This window comes from Lepidothrix coronata, unplaced genomic scaffold (genome assembly GCF_001604755.1).
Source record: "Lepidothrix coronata isolate B3197 unplaced genomic scaffold, Lepidothrix_coronata-1.0 Scaffold192, whole genome shotgun sequence".
NCBI lineage: Eukaryota > Metazoa > Chordata > Aves > Passeriformes > Pipridae > Lepidothrix > Lepidothrix coronata.
Window position 1 is genome coordinate 191,341 of NW_016690372.1, and position 7,638 is coordinate 198,978.

General features: G+C 42.3%; 1 long non-coding RNA gene across 1 annotated transcript; it reads left to right on the plus strand.

The window, feature by feature from the left end:
• Positions 1-2,119: 2,119 nt before the first annotated feature.
• On the plus strand, positions 2,120-3,637 carry LOC108505473. The gene is made up of 3 exons (XR_001877525.1): positions 2,120-2,196; positions 2,824-2,922; positions 3,458-3,637. It is a non-coding gene; the product is annotated as an uncharacterized LOC108505473 (long non-coding RNA).
• The last annotated feature ends 4,001 nt before the right edge of the window (positions 3,638-7,638 follow it).

Sequence of the window (7,638 nt, forward strand, 5' to 3'; positions counted from 1 at the left end):
GCTCTGGTAGCAGCCAGCTGACCAGTCAGCCTCCCTGTACTGGTGCCCAGTCAACACACAGGCAACTTGCATATGTGCAGTCTTCTACCCACATGGGGTGTTGTAAAGATGCAGAGATGACATGGGCTGCTGTACAATTTAGGGAGAAAGGCATGAGTCCACAGGAGATGAAGCATCACTTGTTTGCAGAAGATTCTGTCAGTGGCACCTGTTCAAAGCTGCCTGAGGGTCTGCACTGCCAGAGACAATCTCAATGAAGACTAATTGCTAAGTTACTGAGTGTCTGTAACTCTGATATTAATGCAGGAGGTGAAAGGAAAAGATGTATGTAAATGTTTTTCACACATGGCTCCAGAATTAATGAACAAGATAGTCATACCATAAATGAACCCATATATCTGTTCATATCCTTTATTTCTCCTAAACCCCTAGGGTACCAACAGCAGAAGTTCACAAACACAAAACAAAGGTCATGATGCTGACAAGATATCTTTATTGCTAGACAACTCCCCAACCGACCCACAATAAATTAAGGTCCTTATTCCTGCTTAACCCATAACCTTTGTAGTAGACCCTGAAGGTCAGTCATTGCAAGTTTTCCAACCTGGGAATCGAGGCAGGTATAAGATTCATATTCAAAGGTCCCTTCTCTTCCTATCCAATGCACAAATCAGTTCACATAGCCTCAGCAGTACACCCATACCCCCACACACACCACAGACATGCAGAATACTTGCACAAACGCACTGCAGTGGAGATAAAGCTAATAGTTTACATGCAAACACACGCCCAGACATGTGTTCCTTCCTGGAGATGCCCCCTCCCCCTTTGTGCTTTACACATTATATAAGAATTTTATTCTGTAGTATGCTCTGAGGAAGGTGGCATTTTGCCAGATTTCAAAATGGCCTCATTTATCACCTAAATCCCCTATGAAAGCTAGGGAATAAGGTTTGTAAAACAGCCCAGATTAATGAGGCTGCATCTACATCTTAATAGCTTTTGTGTGTGCACAGTACTTCAATCTGTGCTTGTGAGCAGTGTGTATTTCTGTGGTTTATGGACTCTCTTTCTTCATCTGATCTGATACATCTACGTGTGCTGGTGTTTCTGTCTAATGCTGTGTGCGTGCACTGCCTGTGTCCAGCACATAAAACCTCCTTCCGTGACTGTAGCTGGTTATGCCACATACAGGTGGAATTCTCCCTGTGAGCACCTCCCGATTTGCAAATGTGATCTGTATAGGGAACCTATTTATGCCTGGGCTTTAATATCTGTTGGTATACTTTCGTGCATGTTAAACTCACCACTTCAGTGCTGGCTCCTTAGGCAACAGAGGCCTATATTTCTTCACTGTGTTGGGGGAATTTCATTTTGCTGCTATATATAAGAATTCTGGTGAAGTAATTAACAGAAGCCTCCAGAGGCTTGGTTATGAAAACAAGGCTCCACGTGCCAGCTTCAGAGGAACCTTGTACTCCTTGCAAATTCCTCCAGGCAAGGAAGATATTGCAGATGCAAAAGGAACATAACCCAGGGCAGGGAACAGCAAGCACTCACGAGGTCTGTTTCTCAGTCCCAGAAAACAGCCTTAGCAGAAAGCTGAAAAATGCAGCAAATTGAAAAAGGAGGTTGCAGGTGGGATCACAAAAGAAAAGGGCATCAGCTCCATTGACAGTGAAGATTAATTTTTAAATTACATACCAAAAAACTCTTCCAAGAGCATTCAACCTGTGTCAGTCTAGTGGCTCCGATTCTATGTGGGACACAGGGAATACTTGGAAATTCCCCTTACAGAGTTTACCCTACGGCTCTTTCTTAGCTCCTTCTCCCTCTATTCTTTTCATCCTTTCCTTATCCATTTCTCCTTCCGTGTCTCTGATAAGGAACTACTGCTGCTCCTTTCCCCCCCTTCCTCCCCCTGTCTGCTGTCAGCCATTTCACTTGGTTTTTTCTGCTCTTGCATTCACCAGAGCTGATTTCAGTGACAGCCCCTTGGCAATTTCCCTTTGCTGGTGACTCAGGTAATTGGATCTGGTGCCTTGGGGAGCTGCCAGGCATGATGTCACAGCTCTGCAGAAAAAAATACCCTATGTAATTGCTTGATACACTAGCTAATGTCTCATCCTGGTGGAGGGAGGAACTCTGAGTCTGGGGGTTGCCAAGATTTCAAAGACTTGGGACTCTGTAGTCGAGGTGAATAAAGAATTATCTTTATTTTTTGTTTACACAAGCTCTTACTTGTTTACTATGTGCTCATTAACTATCCCCTGAGCAGGCAGTCTGAATGTTCATAATGCATTCCGCAGTCCCTTTATGAAAAGGGAAGGACTGTGAACTTTTCATTAAACAAAAGAAAATGAGAATGAAACATCAATACAGCACAAGAATGGACAGCTCTACACACAATGGTGTAACCCTGCATCAGGGTTTATTCTGACCTTTAATAACATTTGCTTACCAGCATTTAAATGCACTTGAATCCTTTATTTCTACCAAGACTGCAAGAAGACATCTCTCTTTTCCTAGTAGCAAGGAATGGATCTGGAGGACAGGCTAGGGATCAAAAGGGGTCAGTGTTAGTGTCAGAGTAGACATGAGAATGTATCTGAAATCCATTAAGTGAAGCAGAAAGATGAGAATGAGCTAATGGGTGACTCTTGCTAACACAGTAATAAAATGGAACTGAAAGTTTCTGGCTCTTCCCTGAACTGCCCCGTCTTGTTTGGAAAAGAAACTCTTGGGATTTTAGTATTCAGAAGAAGCTGACTGTTCCAAGTTCTGCTTTTCAGATGTTTTATGTTGGTCTTCCTTCTTTTGTAGACTTAAGGAGTCCAGCCAGCAAGGATCTGGCAGAGTGAGATGCTTGGGCCTCAGCTCTCTTCCCACAGTTCATCTGCAAGGCTGAATCCATTGCTAGAGGTATTGATTGCTTTGCCAAGAGGAGAGGATAGGAGTATGAGAATTCAGAAAGGAAATATTTGATTGTCTTCACTGCAGGAAACATTTTCCCCAAGCAAAATAGGACCTGGATTTAACAAGGTGCTTGCAAATGCCTCAAAAGACCTCACAAGAAAATTGAAGCCTTGTGTCAGATATAACCTGCTCTGGAACTCCAAAGTGAACAGACAATTTTGTTGCAAAGTGTTTTTGTCCTCTCCACTACTGCAGCTGGAGTGATGTTGAATAACCTGGAAAACTTAGCAAGTCCTGAGAAACAATCAATCATTTTTGATAGGTCACATTCTCCAGCTAGAAAAGATCTGTCCTGACTTTCCACCATGCTCTGGCCAATTCAGCAGATGATAATTACTATTCCACCCGGCTGGTTCTCACACAAGCACAAATATTGTATTTCTCAGCTCTCCGTCATAGGTGTTTGTTCAGGCAGGTCTCCAAATCTGGGTTAGGTCTCCTGCCATGTTCTCTAACACTCTTGTATTTCTAATCCTGCCAGTCCAGGCCATTCTGTGGACTCCTGTGGCTTTGATGAAGAGATGAAGTTTCCAAACTTTGCTGCCTCAGTCCAGCCCTCCTGGAGTGACTCACTAGTTTAGTTTCCTCTTTAATGTTAGACCTGTGCAGTATTGCAGCTGCTCTGTGTGGCTTGGAAATTATTTTGACAGAGTTTGGAATAAAGGCAAGAAGGTTTCAGTTCCCATTTTTCCAGATTCTTACCTCCTCACACTCTGTCTTCTGATGGCACAGAGGTATATGGAGATCTAAATGGTATCACACCTGCAGAAATATTCCAAGCAGATGGCACCACTCCACTTCTGGAAAAAGTGTTAAGAGTTCTTGCTGGGGAGAACAGGCCACATCTATCTATCATCTCTTTAGGACCTCAGATATCCACAATATTTTTTGCTGGCTTGTCCCAGTGACACCACTCAGACCTTAGCAGCACGGCTGATATCAGCAGGTTACAGTTCAGCTACCTAGCAGGATAGTTAGATGGGAGCCCCTTCAGTTGTCGAGGAACTAGCAATGGCCTTAAAATTAATTTTTAAGTCGTAAAAAAGGATGAGGGAAACACAAATTTTTATCACTTCTGTAGAGGAATTTAAGTACTAAGTGGTAAAGCAAGTTGCTCTGGAGAAGCCATTTGCTCGGCGGCGAAGAAGTCTCCCTCTATCCACCAAGGTACAAGCCTCCCTCAAGGCTGCAGAGGGATCTCCACTGACATTTCCAGGACTGCACATACAACTTTCCCTGGTAATACATCCCCCCCAAAAAAAATGTACAAGCGTGTATGATTTGAGACATGAAACACAAATCCACACCATTTTATCCTCTTAGATTTCCTTCTTGGATCACCTGAGATGTTCAGGATAGTCATTCAGAGATATTTATTGCTTCTGATTTCTCCACTTGAAATCCCCAGTCAGCCCAGAAGTTGTGTATGGATATAAAGACTTGGAAGGAACAAGTGACCTATGAATAATCCACATAATTATCAGTGTAAAAAACAGTGCCATATCATGACAAGGCAGCAGCACAATAAGGAAATGTGAACACCTTATTTGGGAGCTGGTGTGAGCATGGAGAAAGTTAACACTAGCAGTAGAACATACAAGGAAATACAAACTATTCCCAGTGGAAGGAGTGGATCCAAAGGCGGCCTGGCCAACTGCCCTCAAAACCATTTTAGGAGACTCCAGTCCGCCAGTCTGAAGACAGGGTGAACATATTGGAGGGGGCACTGAGATCAAACCAACAGATATACCAAAAGAGCAAAGAGACTACACACTCAGCCCCAGGGCAGAGAACAATTACAGCAGCTGACTGCCTCAGCAAGCCCAGAGATCAAAGAACAAAGCATTATTAACTACTGCCATTATAATCATTAGCACAATGCCCAGTAGTCCTGGTCATGGACCAGTACCCCACTGTGTTAGCCAGTGTGCAGAGACGAAAAGAATGGGCCCTGCCCAAGGAATGCCGAGTTTAAATATTAAATGTGAGATGACTACAATGAGATTGGAGGGGACAAAGAAGCAATAGTGTCACAGACAGAGGAAAGATGCTTGAAATCCAGACCAAAAACTCCTGGCTAACACTAAGACAGCCTCTCAATTACCTGGAAACAAGCAGGTTGCTTAAAGGTCTTTATGATGAGCTCTAGTTCTTTTAATTCAGTGAGATGGTTTATACAGGTGCCAGATACTCATGGTTTGTGTCTTGAAACGGCAGCTGAAGGCATGTTTCAGTTATTCAGAATAAGGAGAGGAGAATGAATCCCGACCTGCCTGATTGAAGTCTGGACACTGCAGGTGCTCTGCAATGTCCTCTCCATGCTTACTAGCACATGTTGCCTGTTCCAGCACTGCCCACAAGGCAGAAACCATGGGCAATGTCTCCCTACAGAACAGGGGAATTGCACTGTCTGTTCTCAGTCTAGTTTCCATGGTTCCCACCTTCAAAAAGCCACATCACACCTGGCACTTGTTCCTTTCAAATGAGGAAGACTGAAAAGGCTGTTCATCCTCAGGTGGTCCAGGACTGGTCTGAGGCACAGCTGGATCTGGCAACTGATTCTTATGAAAGAGGATAGCAGATACCTCTCGCTTGCACTGCAGGGATCAGCTGGGTGATATGCCCCTGCACCAGAACAACTGCCCCTGAGTCACTTCTCTGTCTTTCGTTAAGGATAATATCCATTCTATTTTTAAAATAAAAACAGAGTCCATGTTCTTCCAAATGTTTCTAGTCAATATTATGACTAACAAATGGTGGTATTTTTGATCTTCCTCTAGTATATCCCCATGAAGAGCTTACAATGTTTTAGGCATCAGTTCATGTAATCTCCCCATCTGTAATCTCATATCTCCCTGTCATGGTCCATTACCCCTGTGCCACCAGTGGAGAGGATGGTGCCTCATACATAGAATGACTTCCTCAGAGCCACACGCCCAGTAAATGTTGACATTGGAATCTGAAAGCAGAAAAGACATGTCTGTCCACACTGGGTCTTCCAGCTCTAGGCAGAATTCTCCCACTCCCATGTGATTCCCTTATAACCACATCTGTGAAAATGTCCTGCTTAAAGCTTCCTTTTAATCTTTCTTCTGATGTCTCCACATTCTTATTTTGTAATGGTCATGCTCACATTTTGCTCATTTTTCCCAGTGCTCTTATAACCTCCTCAGATGGAATTTTTTTCCCCTTTAAAAAGAGATTCCAGCCACTTCTTGGAAATCTCTGTATTTCTATATCAGATAGTGGGATAGAGCCTATTCCTCAGTATCTGAACATCTCATAATCTTTAATATATTCATAATGACAATTTCCCAAGAAGGAGGGAGATATTACTTTCTGTATTTTAAAATAAGGAAGCAGAGGCACAGAGGGACTAACCAAAACCACTAGCCAGTGCTAAGCATTCATACAACAAAAGTCAAGGGCTAAAACAACGAGACGATTTCAAATTCTAACATTGCTCTTAATTTTCTGATTTCTGAAATTGTTAAGGGGTCAATTCTTCCATCTGTTATCTGTTGTCATGAGGATGTGTCCACATAACAAATCTTGAAAGCACACAGTCCCATGACTCCAGGAACAACAGCTTGAAGAACAATAAGGGACTGTCCCTGTGCTTCCAAAATGTCCAAAAGGAGACATCTCAATAGCAAGTAGGACAAGTGCCTTAGCAGAATCCTTCCCATGGTGGCCCATAAGAAACCAGATTTGGTTAATAATGGCAACACTGATTTTTATAATACCTATTTTGATCAAATACTCATGTACTTTCCCCAAATACAGTCTCCAGCTAGCACTGCTGGAATTAGAAAACTAAGCTTGGTGGACCACTGATATGACTCAGTAGGACATTTTTTACACTGATATAGAGGTCTGGAAAATCATAAACCCCCTTTATATTTATTAAATCAATTGTTACTGAATTTGGTTAACATAGAGAAATATAAATGAAGATAAAAGGACGTCTTTTTTCCTGGTTTGTTTGGGTTTTTTTAATAGCAATACATAGAATCTCAATTTCTTTTGTAACCATTCTTTATACTGGAATTTTTGGTTTATACTGGAATAATGTTACTATGTCTCCTTTAACGTCTTGATGTCACCACTGGTAACAATTTAGGAACTGCACATTGGACTATGCCATACAATGTGTCTGCAGTTTTTCTTTGTATGAACAGTCCCAAAAGAAGGGTCATATAATCTCCTTCTTCAGTCAAAGACTGCAGGTACTGTCCCTAAGTAATCAATTGCCTTGCCTCGACACCAAAATGTCTCAACAGAGGTATGTAATTAAGACATATCAGTGTGTCTGTATTGGTTTATGGGATAAAAATGAGAAGCCAGATGTCTAGCTAAGGAAGTATTTAGAGCCCACATATTCTGGTCAGATGAATAAAAATTATTATGCATGTCTGGGAACAAGACTATTAAAAGGAGGAACGAGGAACTTTGTGAGGCTGGCAAGCATCTAAACAGACCAGCTACCCAAAAGATCAATTAACTGCTCACCTCATGCACTTCACAAAGAAACAAAACAGCACACCAAAGTACATTTCATCCTCTGGCATTTCATCTCACCTACTCAGAAATATACCTTACAAAAAGGCAAACTGCCCTCTTAGCAGACTATGGAAGACACCTAAGTGGCTAATTTACACA